Here is a 14,949-nt window from a genome sequence, read left to right as displayed (position 1 = left end):
CGTCCCAATGCACCCAACCCCGGTCAAGGTGCACCAGGAAGGAACCAGGCTCCCCGCAACCTGCAGTTCAATGGCAGGGGCCAGATCAATCACATCGCTGCAGAAGAGGCACAGGAAGACCCGGACTGCATTCTGGGTACGTTCCTCGTCAACTCAACTCGAGCAACAGTGTTGTTTGATTGTGGTGCCACGCATTCTTTTGTTACTCAAAGGTTTGCGGAGAAGTGTGGTTTAAAACCCACTCTACTCCGTGGACAGATGGCAATTCAAACCCCGGGAGTAGTATTGAGGACCAGCCTAGGGTGTAGAAGGGTCGAGATATTTATCAATGGAATGAGTTTCTTGGCAGACCTCATTGTGCTTAAATCACAAGGTTTAGAAGTAATCCTCGGCATGGATTGGTTGGCCAAGCACCAGAGTCTTTTGGACTGTGCCAACAGGGCCATTACCATGACAAGCAACCAAGGGGTCAAGGTCAAGTTTGTCTCCGAGCCAGTATCGGCTCAAGTGCCTTGAGTCAACAGTCTATCCGAGGTAGAGCTTGATCAAGTGCATGTAGTCTGTGAATACCCGGACGTCTTTCCTGACGAGCTACCCGGAATGCCTCCTGACCGAGACATCGAGTTCATCATTGAGCTCATGCCCGGATCAAGGCCTATATATAAAAAGCCTTACATGATGGGTTCCGAAGAGCTAGCAGAGCTGAAGAAGCAGTTGGATGAGCAACTCAGGAAAGGGTTCATCCGTCCGAGAGCATCACCTTGGGGATCACCTGTTCTATTTGTTTCAAAGAAGGATGGTACCATTCGACTCTGCGTCGATTACCGTTCTCTTAATGAAGTCACAATTAAGAACAAGTACCCGCTCCCCAAGATCGAAGACCTGTTTGACCAGTTAAACGGGGCCAGGGTATTTTCCAAGATCGATCTTCGATCGGGATATTACCAGTTGAAGATTCGACCCGAACATATACCCAAGACTGCATTCGTGACCCGATACGGTCTATATGAATGCACTGTCTTGTCCTTCGGTTTGACAAATGCCCCAGCTTACTTCATGTACCTCATGAACAAGGTCTTCATGGAATATTTGGACAAGTTTGTCGTCGTGTTCATCGATGACATATTAATCTTCTCCAAGTCCGAAGAGGAGCATGAGCGACACCTGAGGTTAGTTCTGGGAAAGCTTCGAGAGCACCAACTTTATGCCAAATTCAGCAAGTGTCAGTTCTGGCAGAACGAAGTTGGATTTCTGGGTCATACCATGACGGCAAGCGGATTGGCCGTAGATCAGTCCAAGATTACTACAGTGACCAACTGGGAATCACCAAAGGACGTGAAGGATGTCAAGAGTTTCCTCGGGCTCTCGGGATACTACCGCAAGTTTGTAGAAGGATTCTCCAGCATCGCTCAACCTATGACTCAGCTCTTGAAGAAAGGCCGAAAGTTCGAGTGGACACCGGCGTGTGAAGCAAGTTTCCAGGAGTTGAAGAAGAGGCTAACTACCGCCCTGGTATTGGCTACCCCAGACATCAACAAGGAATTCGTGATATATTGTGATGCCTATGGAACCGGGCTCGGTGGAGTCCTGATGCAAGATGGCATGGTCGTGGCGTACTTGTCATGGCAACTGCGACCGCATGAGGAGAACTACGCCACCCACTGATCTCGAGCTAGCAGCCGTAGTGCATGCTCTGAAGACGTGGCGACATTACCTTCTGGGGAAGCGATGTGAGATATATACAGACCACAAAAGTCTGAAATATATCTTCACCCAAAGGGAGCTGAATAAGAGGCAGCGGAGATGGCTTGAGTTAATCAAGGATTATTACCTCAGCATTCAGTATCATCCCTGCAAGGCGAACGTGGTAGCCAATGCCTTAAGCCAGAAGACAGGCTCCTTGAACATCACGCTCAAGGAAAGGTTACGCGTCTTGTATGAAGAGATGGAGAGCTTCGGGCTTGAGATAGTCGAACCAGGATACCTGGCCAACCTCAAAGTCAAGCCTACTCTGGCAGACGACATCAAGGAAGCCCAGAAGGGACACAAGAGTATCGAAGGCCTCAAGAGGAAGGTGCGAGAAGGCAAAGCCCCAGGATTCTCGATTGATGAGCAAGGAGTACTGTGGTACGGGAAGCGCTTATGCGTACCTAACAAGGCCGAACTTAAGGACTTGATCCTGCAAGAGGCTCATGACACACCGTTCTCTATCCATCCAGGTGGTACCAAGATGTACCATGACCTCCGAGAACGATTCTGGTGGCATGGCATGAAGAGAGAAATTGGCTCCTATGTCGCTAAATGCGATGTATGCCAGCGAGTCATGGCTGAACACGAGCGACCTGCTGGATTGCTGCAACCTTTTCAAGTGCCGGAATGGAAGTGGGATAAAGTCGGCATGGACTTCATCACCGGGTTGTCCCGGTCGAATAAGGGTCATAACTCCATTTGGGTCATAGTAGATCATTTGACCAAGGTGGCCCATTTCAGCCCCGTTAACACCACCTACGATGGCAGCCAGCTAGCAAGTCTATACATTCATCGAGTGGTGAGTCTCCATGGAGTTCCCAAGGAGATCGTGTCCGACCGCGACACGCAATTCACCTCAAGATTCTGGAAGAAGTTTCAAGAAGCTCTCGGAACAAAACTCTCCTTCAGTACGGCTTTCCACCCGCAAACGGGCGGACAGACCGAGAGGGTAAACCAGATACTTGAGGACATGCTCCGCGCCTGTGTTTTGGCTCATGGTGCCAAGTGGGAAGATTGCCTGCCGTTTGCTGAGTTTTCTTACAACAACAGCTACCAGTCCAGTCTTCAGATGGCCCCTTTCGAAGCGTTATATGGGCGAAAGTGCCACACCCCACTCAATTGGTCTGAAACCGGTGAAGGACAAGTTTTCGGACCAGAAGCACTGCAGGAAGCAGGGGACAAGGTTCAGCTTGTCCGAGAGAACTTGAAGGCAGCTAAGTCAAGGAAGAAGAGCTATGCGGACCCTCGCCACAGAGATGTGGAGTTTGTTCCCGGAGACCAGGTGTACTTGCGAGTCACGCCTCTCAAGGGGACCAAGCGTTTCCATGTCAAGGGGAAGCTAGCTCCAAGGTTCATTGAACCCTTCAAGATCACGTCAAGGCGCGGGGAAGTAGCTTATCAGTTGGAGCTACCTCCTGAGCTTTCGGGTGTGCACAACGTGTTTCACGTGTCACAGCTCCGGAAGTGTTTGCAAGTGCCGAACCATCCCGATCTTTACAAGGACATTGACCATCAGCTATTGAACTTCAACCGGACCTTACCTACCGCGAAAAACCGATCCGCATTTTGGATGAAGCCGAACATTGCACCAGAAGCCGCACCATCAAGTTTTTCAAGGTTCAGTGGAGCAACCATACCGAAGCAGAAGCCACGTGGGAACGTGAAGACTATCTCCGATCAGAATTTCCCGAGCTACTTAACGCTTAGCTTAGGAATCTCGGGGACGAGATTCTTGTAAGAGGGATAGGTCTGTCACACCCTGTTTTTCACCACAAGTATTTTATGTTGCAAAATCAGAGCTTGTTAAAACTTTTTCAAATGATGTTGTGAATGCAATGTAAGCCCTTGTATGAGTGAATGCTTGCTTGCTTGATGACTCAAACCCATGAAAAACTTATTATTTTGCTCTCTTCAAAAACCCTTTTTCCTTTATATCAAGATCACCTTCATCATGTTGGGATACACTACTAGCTCATGAAGCCAAGTGGCACTTCCAACCAAAGTTGGTGATCTGATCCAAATCCTATTTTCATTCATTAAAAACATTAATTCGTGATTTAAAATATTATTTTCCTATTTTATATTTATGTCTGTTTCTAAGGCAAGGAATGATATTCCCACAAGGAAAATTGCTTTCCTGCCTTAGAAAATTCTGAGTAAATTCATGGAAGCTCAGAAGGACATATATTTTCCATATATAAGATTTTCAACCCTATTTTATATTAATATTATTTGAGTAAAACCCTGAAAACCATTTCTGTCTGTTTTAGCTTTTTGAGATGTTTCCAAAGGAAATAATCTCAATAAATTCCCATAAAATTTCAGGAGCCCTCCCAAGCCATATTAGGTGCTCACATGAAATCTCACCTTGATCCAAGGTGGGGAAGTGCATCAAATGAGCCCAAAACCCTCTCTGTCCAGAGAAGAGTTGGAACAACTCTACATTGCAAAGTTTCTCCAATGGAGCTGAAACTTTGCAGAGGTGTTTGACACTCCAAATAAGGACTCCACACCAAAGATGAGATTTGTGAGACTCTGATTGGCCACACTTCCTTTGTAAAGGACATAACTGGTCATTTTGGAGCATTTCCAAGTTTACAAAGCTAAACTTGTTCAATGGAGCTCAAATTTGGTGAAACCCCATGTTTTTACCCCAAGACCAAACCTGTTAAGTGTCAGTTCTACTGGTGGAGAGGAAGCACCCCAAATCACTGTCAAACACCTTCTGACAGGAAGGTAAAAACCCTCCTAGCCACTGTTTTACCCAATGGCAAAGCCCCAAACTTGGTGAGTTAGAGCCCCAGAACACCCTGAGCACTCAGTCAACAAGCCCCTCCCCAACTCCAAGCACAAGTGACAAGATCTTCAATTTGAGCCACAGGCCAGGGCTGGAAACACTGGTGTTCCTTGCCTCCTTTGACCAGCTCGAGCTCCAACTAGCACACAACGGCTAGGCACACTCCCAGCAACACTCAGGACATGGAGGACACGTCCAAAGTGCCCCAGAGAACGCCATCATGTCGTGGCATGCCAAAACTGCGCTCTGGACGCGCTACAGAGAACCTCCAGCAAGGGGACGTCTCTCCCGGCCAGTTCCAACCTTCCCAGTAGTGTCCAAACGCTCCCCCGACAGCCACTCTGTGCAAACATGATGAGTAGTAAAATGTGTAGTAATTGATTCTGTAGAGTTTGACATTTTTCAAAAACAGAATCTGTTTTGGTATAATAAAATGATATTAAAAGCATTTGTTTGCTCTTGTTTGCTTTTAAATAAATATGCTTAGCTAATAAAAAAAATAGGAAACATTTTCCAAAATAATAAACTGAATTTATTCAAGCTTTGCAACATTTTTAAAAGCACCTTGTGATCTGTTTTGGTGTGAGCTATTATTTATTTATTCCTTTCTCGACGGTAGAGTTACTGAGTGACGGAGGATTCGGAGCGGAAGACCTCGAAGACCCCGGATACCTAGCTGACCAAGGCAAGCAGCCCTTTGACCATGACTTGAGCATATGAATTGATGCATGCTAGAATAGCAAGTACTTTTCCGTTGCATGTGATCACAGTGTCGGTTCATCATTGGTGTGATGGTACCGAAGGCTTCATCGAAGCACTTGCATGATAATGATGTTATACATATGGCTCCTCGGAGCACAAACATGATGAGCTTGACCCTACCATCTATGAGGATCATGCTACTGTCATGTTGACTAGTAAAGTTATAAGATCATTGCATTGAGCTTGAGGGTCATGTTAATACCATGTTGACAAGTAAAGTAAAAGCATTTTATCATGAGCATGATGATGAGTTAAATCAAAGAGTTTATGAAAACCCCGTCGGGTGCCACTAATGCCCGAGGGTGATGATGAGTTGGTGATCACTTTTGGTGAAGTGATGCACCGGTGTTTTTGTGTGAGTATGGTTTCGGAAATGGGATTAGATTTCTGATGTGTCGACCGTCCCAACCTTACCAGTACGACCACGATACCCCTTTATGGGACGGGGCTTTGTTGATTACTCTGGTCGGTGCTAGCAAAGAGCCACATTACTAGTGGCGGGAGTGATTGTCGTCACTCTCGTGATGGGGTCGTGCCAGGTAGGACGACTATGCTATTATTATGAGTTCCAGGCACACGGTTGGTCCCTGCATGGTTGATACTGTCCAGAGTCGGTGCACGTAAGACGTACAACATGTGGGCTGGGTACCAATCGAGTGGACCTCTTTGTCTAGTATCGTCAGGGGAAAGATGATGATCGGGTACTTACCTCGGGTATATGTGATATACCACGAGTCGTGGATGACACGGAAGTTTCCCGGATCTCGTGGGTCCAGCGTACTACCTTTGCAGAGTGTAAACTATTCGAATAGCCGTGTCCACGGTCAAGGACAGTTGGGTGGTGCTGCTTAAACTACGTCCATTGTTTCCGCATAAACCAAGTGTGTGTGTGTGAGTTCAGTGAATGGTGTTAATAACCGGAGTTACTTGTGGAATTGATGTGGCCAAGTTCGGTGACTTGGCATATATGTGAACCCAGTGTGTTCAACCCTTGTCAGATATGTCGATATCTGTAACCTGTTCTTCAAGAGTAGTTCTTTAACTTGTTGCATATACCTGATCATTCCACCAAATTGCATTCCACCAAAGATACATGTTACTGTTATTCTTCACCATCAATGCGAGTACATTCAAAATACTCATTGGCTTTCCACTGGTTATATTATTGACCAGACATGGAAGGACCAGAGTTTGGCGACGATTACGCCTTCGGTGACGAACCTGCGATCTAGGACGCTTCCAAGTCAGAATGCCTGTCGGTGTAGGCTTGATGGCATGGGCAACGCTTAGCCCTTACGAGTTTCCTCTACCCGATGTATCTGTTTAATTGGCTTTAGGCCTCGCTCTTGAACCCGACCTTCTGGTCGTTTGATGTAATAATTGTGGTACTTGGATGTAAGACTCTATTATTCAGTATCTGTGTTCAGTGAACATTGATCCTTGGGGTCACTGGGCACGGCGAACTCGATTTGCTAGTTGAGGTCCCCACAGAGAGAGAGAGAGAGGTGGAGAGGGAGAGAGACGAAGGGGGAGAGAGGGAGAGAGAGAGGAGAGAGAGATACAGGGGAGAGAGAGAGAGGGAGAGAGAGGGAGAGAGGGTGAGAGGGAGAGAGACGGAAGGGGGAGGGGGAGCGAGGGATGGAGAGACAGAGTGTGTGTGTGTGTGAGGGAGGGAGAGCGGGAGAGAGAGCGGGAGAGAGAGAGGAGGGGGAGAGAGAGAGAGGGGGAGAGGGAGAGAGACGGAGGGGGAGGGGAGCGAGGGAGGGAGATACAGAGTGTGTTTGTGTGAGGGAGGGAGAGCGGGAGAGGGAGAGAGAGGAAAAGAGAGCGAGAAAGGGAGAGAGAGATCGGGAGAGGGAGAGAGATAGAGATAGAGATATAGATATATAGATAGATAGATAGGGAGGGAGGGAGGGAGGGAAGGAGAGAGAGGGAGACAGAGAGAGAGAGGAGGGAGGGGAGAGAGAGGGGGAGGGAGGGGGAGAGAGAGGGAGAGAGGAGGAGAGGGAGAGAGACGGAGGGGGAGGGGGAGCGAGGGGGGAGAGACAGTGGGAGAGAGAGAGGAGAGAGAGAGGGCGGAGAGAGAGAGCGGGAGAGAGAGAGAGAGGGAGGGGCAGAGCGACATGGAGAGAGAGAGGGGGGTGGGTGATAGGGAGAGCGGCTGGGAGAAAGAGAGGGAGTGATAAGGAGAGCGACAGGAAAAGAGAGAGAGAGGACAGAGAGGGGGAGGGAGAGAGAGAGTGAGTGAGAGAGAGAGGGGGGGGGAGAGAGCGACAGGGAGAGGGAGAGAGTGAGGGGAAAGAGAGAGAGAGGGGGACGGAGGTGTAGAGGGATGGGGAGAGAGAGGGGGAGAGATGGGGAGGGAGGGGGAGAGAGAGGGAGAGGGGGGGAGAGGGGGAGAGGGACAGAGACGGAGGGGGAGGGGCGAGGGAGGGAGAGACACAGGGAGGGAGAGAGGGGAGAGACAGAGGTAGGGAGGGAGAGAGAGATGGAGAGACAGAGAGAGGGAGGGAGGGAGAGAGAGAGGAGAGGCGAGAGAGATAGAGGGGGAGGGAGGGAGAGAGAGATAGAGGAGGAGGAGGGAGGGGGAGAGAGAGGGAGAGAGGGGAGAGGGAGAAAGACAGAGGGGGAGGGGGAGCGAGGGAGGGAGAGACAGAGTGTGTGTGTAAGGGAGGGAGAGCGGCAGAGAGAGAGAGGAGAGAGAGAGAAGGGGAGGAAGAGAGATAGAGAAAGAGAGAGAGAGAGATAGAGCGGGAGGGAGAGAGAGAGAGAGGAGAGAGGGAGAGAGGGGGAGGGGGAGCGAGGGAGGGAGAGACAGAGTGTGTGTGTGTGATGGAGGAAGCGCGGGAGAGAGCAGGTGAGAGAGAGAGAGGAGGGAGGGCGAGAGAGAGAGACAGGGGGAGAGGGAGAGAGACGGAGGGGGAGGGGGAGCGAGGGAGGGAGAGACAGAGTGTGTGTGAGGGAGGGAGGGAGAGCGGGAGAGGGAGAGACAGGAAAAGAGACCGAGAGAGGGAGGGAGAGAGCGGGAGAGGGAGAGAGATAGAGATATATAGATAGATAGAGAGGGAGGGAGGGAGAGAGAGGGAGAGAGAGAGAGGAGGGAGGGGGAGAGAGAGGGGGAGGGAGGGGGAGGGAGAGGGACAGAGGGACAAAGGGGGAGAGGGAGAGAGATGGATGGGGAGGGGGGCGAGGGAGGGAGAGAGAGGGAGAGAGAGAGGGAGAGAGAGGGGAGAGAGAGGGGGGAGAGGGGTGAGGGAGATAGAGAGAGGGAGTGATAGGGAGAGCGACATGGAGAGAGAGAGAGAGGAGAGAAAGAGGAGAGAGAGACAGGGGGAGGAGGGAGAGAGAGAGAGAGGGAGAGCGACAGGGAGAGGGAGAGAGAGGGGGAGAGGGGAGGGAGGTGGAGGGAGGGGGAGAGAGAGGGGGAGAGGGGGAGAGGGAGGGGGAGAGAGAGGGGGAGAGAGGGAGGGAGGGGGAGGGACGGGGAGAGAGAGGGGGAGAGGGGGAAAGGGACAGAGACGGAGGTGGAGGGGAAGCGAGGGAGGGAGAGACACAGGGAGAGACAGAGGGGAGGAGAGAGAAAGAGAGAGGGATGGAGAGAAAGAGAAAGGAGAGAGAGAGGAAGGGAGGGAGGGAGGTAGGGAGGGAGGGAGAGAGAGAGGAGAGAGAGAGATAGAGGGGGAGCGAGGGAGAGAGAGGGGGAGGGGGAGAGAGAGGGAGAGGGAGAGAGACGGAAGGGGAGGGGAGCGAGTGAGGGAGAGACAGAGTGTGTGTGTGTCAGGGAGGGAGAGCATGAGAGAGAGAGAGAGGAGAGAGAGGGGGAGGGAGAGAGACACAGAAAGAGCGAGATATAGATAGATAGAGAGAGGGAGGGAGAGAGAGGGCGGGAGAGGGAGAGCGGCAGGGAGAGGGAGAGAGTGAGGGGGAGAGCGAGTGAGAGAGAGAGGAGGAGGGGGAGAGAGGGGCGGGGAGGGGGAGAGAGGGACAGAGGGAGAGAAGGGGAGAGGGACAGAGACGGACGGGGAGGGGGAGCGAGGGAGGGAGAGACACAGGGAGAGAGAGAGTGGGGGAGAGAGAGAGGGGGGGAGGGAGAGAGAGAGAGACGGAGGGAGGGAGGGAGGCAGAGAGAGAGAGGAGAGAGAGAGCGGGGGAGGGAGAGAGAGAGGAGGGAGGGGGAGAGAGAGGGACAGAGGGGGAGAGGGAGAGAGATGGAGGGGGAGGGGGAGGGGAGCGAGGGAGGGAGAGACAGAGTGTGTGTGTGAGGGAGGGAGAGCGGGAGAGAGAGAGGAGGGAGGGGGGGAGAGAGGGAGAGAGAGGGATAGAGAGACGGAGGGGGAGGGGAGCGAGGGAGGGAGAGACAGAGTGTGTGTGTGTGAGGGAGGGAGAGCGGGAGAGGGAGAGAGAGGAAAAGAGAGCGAGAGAGGGAGAGAGAGAGCGGGAGAGGGAGAGAGATAGAGATAGAGATAGAGAGGGAGGGAGAGAGGGAGAGAGAGAGAGGAGGGAGGGGGAGAGAGAGAGGGGGAGGGAGGGGGAGATGGAGGGAGAGAGACAGAGGGGGAGGGGAGCGAGGGAGGGAGAGCCAGATTGTGTGTGTGAGGGAGGGAGAGCGGGAGAGAGAGAGGAGGGAGGGGAGAGAGGGAGAGAGAGGGAGAGAGAGACGGAGGGGGAGGGAAGCGAGGGAGGGAGAGACAGAGTGTGTGTGTGAGGGAGGGAGAGCGGGAGAGGGAGAGAGAGGAAAAAGAGCGAGAGAGGGAGAGAGAGAGCGGGAGAGGGAGAGAGCTAGTGATAGAGATAGAGAGGGAGGGCGAGAGGAAGAGAGAGAGAGGAGGGAGGGAGAGAGAGAGGGGGGGAGGGAGGGGGAGAGAGAGGGAGAGAGAGGGCGAGAGGGGGAGAGGGAGAGAGACAGAGTGGGAGGGGGAGCGAGGGAGGGAGAGACGGAGTGTGTGTGTGTGAGGGAGGGAGAGCGGGAGAGAGAGAGAGAGGAGGGAGGGGGAGAGAGAGGGAGGGGGAGGGGAGTGAGGAAGGGAGAGACAGAGTGTGTGTGTCTGAGGGAGGGAGAGCGGGGGAGGGAGAGAGAGGGAGAGAGGGGGAGAGGGGGAGAGACGGAGGGGGACGGGAGCGAGGGAGGGAGAGACAGAGTGTGTGTGTCTCAGGGAGGGAGAGCGGGAGAGGGAGAGAGAGAGGAAAAGAGAGCGACAGAGGGAGAGAGAGCGGGAGAAGGAGATAGAGATAGAAAGAAAGATATATAGATAGATAGAGAGGGAGGGAGGGAGGGTGGGAGGGAGAGAGATAGAGATAGAGATATATAGATAGAGAGGGAGGGAGGGAGGGAGAGAGAGAGGGAGAGAGAGAGAATGAGAGAGAGAGAGGAGGGAGGGGAGAGAGAGGGGGGGAGGGGGAGAGGGAGGGAGAGAGGGAGAGTGGGGGAGAGGTAGAGAGGGAGAGAGAGGGAGAGAGTGGACGGAGCGGGAAGGGGAGCGACGGAGGGAGAGACAGAGGGAGGGGAGAGAGAAAGGGGAGAGAGAGAGGGGGAGAGAAAGATATAGGAGGTGAGAGGGGGAGGGAGGGGAGGGAGACAGAGAGAGGGGGGATAGGGAGAACGACAGGGAGAGAGAGAGATAGGAGATAGAGATAGAAGGGAGAGAGAGGGGGGGGAGGGAGAGAGAAAGAGGGAGGGAGAGAGAGGGGGGAGAGGCGGAGAGAGGGGGAGGGAGGGGGAGAGGCTAAGGGCGGGGGAGTGAGAGGGGGAGGGAGGCGGAGAGGGAGAGGGGGAGGGGTAGAGGGAGAGACAGATAGAGAGAGAGAGAGAGAGAGAAGAGAGAGAGATAGAGGGGAGAGAGGGGGAGAGAAAGGGAGAGAGGGGGGAGCGGGAGAGAGATGGAGGGGAGCGAGGGAGGGAGAGACAGAGTGTGTGTGTGTTAGGGAGGGAGAGCAAGAGAGAGAGGAGAGACAAAGAGGAGAGAGATAGAGGGGAGAGAGAGAGGGAGAGAGAGAGGAGGGGCAGAGAGGAGATAGAGGGGGGGAGAGAGAGAGAGGGAGAGAGAGAGAGGGAGAGGGAGAGCGACAGGGAGAGGGAGAGAGTGAGGGGGGGAGCTAGCGAGAGAGAGAGAGAGTGAGAGAGAGAGAGGAGGGGGTAGGGGGAGAGAGGGGGGGAGAGAGGGGGAGGGAGGGTGAGAGAGGGAGAGAGGGGGAGAGGTAAAGAGACTGAGGGAGAGCCGAAGCGAGGGAGGGAGAGACACATGGAAAGAGAGAGAGGGGGGGAGGGAGAGAGGGGGAGGGAGGGTGAGGGGGAGGGACGCGAAGAGGGAGAGGGGGAGGGGTAGAGGGAGAGAGAAACAGAGAGAGAGAGAAAGAGAGTTATAGAAGAGAGAGAGAGATAGAGGGGAGAGAGGGGGAGAGAAAGGGAGAGAGGGGGAGAGGGAGAGAGATAGAGGGGGCGAGTGAGGGAGAGACAGAGTGTGTGTGTCAGGGAGGGAGAGACAGAGTGTGTGTGTCAGGGAGGGAGAGCGGGAGAGAGAGAGGAGAGACAGAGAGGAGAGAGAGAGAGAGAGGAGAGAGAGAGGAGAGAGAGAGGGAGAGGGAGAGCGACAGGGAGAGGGAGAGAGTGAGGGGGAGAGCTAGCGAGAGAGAGAGAGAGAGAGAGAGAGAGGAGGGGTGTACGGGGAGAGAGAGGGAGAGCGAGGGGGAGAGAGAGGGAGAGAGGGGGAGAGGGGGGAGAGGGACATAGACTAAGGGAGAGGGGGAGCGAGGGAGGGAGAGACACAGGGAGAGAGAGATAGAGAGGGGGGAGGGAGAGAGAGACAGAGGGAGGGAGGGAGGCAGAGAGAGAGAGATAGAGGGGGAGGGACAGAGAGAGAAGAGGGAGGGGAGAGAGAGGGAGATAGGGGGGAGGGAGAAAGACGGAGGGGGGGGCGAGGGAGGGAGAGACAGAGTGTGTGTGTGAGGGAGGGAGAGCGGGAGAGATAGAGAGAGAAAGAGAGGAGGGAGGTGAAGAAAGAGGGAGAGAGGGAGAGAGGAAGAGAGACGGCAGGGGAAGTGAGTGAGGGAGGGAGAGACAGTGTGTGTGTGTGTGAGGGAGGGAGAGCGGGAGAGGGAGAGAGAGGAAAAGAGAGCGAGAGAGGGAGAGAGAGCGGGAGAGGGAGAGAGATAGAGATAGAGATAGAGAGGGGTGGAGGGAGGGAGGGAGGGAGAGAGAGGGAGAGGGAGAGAGAGAGGAGAGAGGGGGAGTGAGGGGGAGAGAGGGGGAGAGAAGGGGAGGGAGGGGGAGAGAGAGGGAGAGAGAGGGAGAGAGGGGAGAGGGAGAGAGACAGAGGGGGAGGGGGAGTGGGAGAGAGAGAGAGAAGTGAGGGGGAGAGAGAGGGAGAGGGGGGAGAGAGAGAGAGAGAGAAGGGAGGGAGAGCGGGAGAGGGAGAGAGAGGAAAAGAGAGGGAGAGAGGGAGAGAGAGAGCGGAGAGGGAGAGAGAGATAGAGATAGAGATAGAGATATGTAGATAGATAGAGAGGGAGGGCGGGAGGGAGGGAGAGAGAGAGGGAGAGGAAGAGAGAGAGAGGAGGGAGGGGAGAGAGAGGGGGAGGGAGGGGGAGAGACAGGGAGTGAGGGAGAGAGGGAGAGAGGGGGAGAGGGAGATATGGAGAGAGACGGAGAGAGGGTACGGAGGGGGAGGGGGAGCGAGGGAGGGAGAGACAGAGGGACAGAGAGAGAAAGGGGAGAGAGAGGGGGGAGAGAGAGATAGGGGTGAGAGGGGGAGGGATGGGGGAGACAGAGAGAGGGAGGGATAGGGAAAGCTACAGGGAGAGAAAGAGAGAGAGAGAGAGGAGAGAGAGGGAGGGGGATAGGAAGGCAGAGAGGGGAAGAGGGAGAGAGACAGAGGGGGAGGGGGAGCGAGGGAGGGAGAGGCAGAGTGTGTGTCTGTCACGAAGGGAGAGCGAGAGAGAGAGAGAGGAGAGAGAGAGAGAGGAGAGAGAGAGGGGGAGGGAGAGAGACAGAGAGAGATAGATAGATAGATAGATAGATAGAGAGAGAGAGGGAGGGAGAGGGAGAGCCGCAGGGAGAGGGAGAGAGTGAGGGGGAGAGCGAGAGAGAGAGAGAGAGAGAGGAGGGGGTAGGGGAGAGAGGGGTAGAGAGGGGGAGGGGAAGAGAGAGGGAGAGAGGAGGAGAGGGACAGAGACGGAGGGGGAGGGGGAGCGAGGGAGGGAGAGACACAGGGAGAGAGAGAAGGGGGGGAGAGAGAGAGGGGACGGAGAGAGCGAGAGAGAGAGATAGAGAGAGAGAGAGAGAGAGAGAGGGAGGTAGAGAGATAGATAGATAGATAGAGAGATAGAGCGAGAGAGAGAGGAGATAGAGATAGAGGGGGGAGGGAGAGAGAGAGGAGGGAGGGGGAGAGAGGGAGAGAGGGAGAGAGGGAGAGAGACCGAGGGGGAGGGGGGAGGGAGGGAGAGACAGAGTGTGTGTGTGAGGGAGGGAGAGCGGGAGAGAGAGAAAGGGAGAGAGGAGGGAGGGGAGAGAGAGTGAGAGAGTGGGAGCGGGAGAGAGACGGAGGGGGAGGGGGAGCGAGGGAGGGAGAGACAGAGTGTGTGTGTGTGAGGGAGGGACAGCGGGAGAGGGAGAGAGAGGAAAAGAGAGAGAGAGAGAGCGGGAGAGGGAGAGAGATCGAGATAGAGATAGAGAGGGAGGGAGGGAGGGAGGGAGGGAGAGAGAGGGAGAGAGGAGGGATGGGGAGAGAGAGGGGGAGGGAGGGGGAGAGAGGGAGAGAGAGGGGGAGAGGGGGAGAGGGAGAGAGACAGAGGGGGAGGTGGAGCGAGGGAGGGAGAGACAGTGTGTGTGTGTGTGAGGGAGGGAGAGCGGGAGAGAGAGAGGCCCCGGCTCCTCTCCGACCTCGTTCGACCTCACTCACACCTCCAATCGCCTCCCGGAGCCCACAATCTAGCCATCCGAGCACCAGTGCTCGAGATCGACCAAGGCACCGCCATGTGGGAGCTCAGTCGATCTCGGGGCACAGGCCTGCTCCAACGCTCATTTAGCCCCCATTGCAAGCATAGTAGACTGTTGCTTCACTTATGCCTCTTCCCCGACCTTTTCCCCTCTCTGAGCGTCGTTGCCATCCACGTCCCGAAAGCATTTGCCGCGGACAGCTCATTGCCGACGACTCCAGCCACCTCAGCCTCTCCCTCGACCTCCACCAAAAAGGCGGGAGTGTAGGGAATCCATTCCTGCACTAGCCCTTCCTCGCCGTCACCTGTGCTACAGCCGGTGAGCTCTCCCCTCTCTATGTCTCAAGGTAGAAGACGACCTCACAGGGGAGCCACACCTGTCAGTGTCTCTCTCTCTCCTCCCCCCTAGTCACTAGCCATAGGGCCCCGCGTGTGAGGTTCAAACCTGACGGTGCGCGCGCACCAGGGCTGGCTCGCTGGTCGGCCAGTTGGGCCAGACTAGCTGCTGGTTGGCTCTGGCCTGGCCGTTGGGCCCTTTTCTTTTTATTTTTGGATTTTATTTAAATAAACTCCACATGGCTATAAATGCATCCAATTCCAATAATTTTGCACCATAATTCCTATTTAAATGGGAGGAATTTAATAAAACTATCTCTGTAATTTTTATAAAACCTTTTGTGTATAGGTTTAAATTAAAACCTAGAATAAAG

Source organism: Hordeum vulgare, chromosome 7H, assembly GCF_904849725.1.
Source record: "Hordeum vulgare subsp. vulgare chromosome 7H, MorexV3_pseudomolecules_assembly, whole genome shotgun sequence".
NCBI lineage: Eukaryota > Viridiplantae > Streptophyta > Magnoliopsida > Poales > Poaceae > Hordeum > Hordeum vulgare.
Note: the sequence above shows the minus strand (reverse complement) of the source record.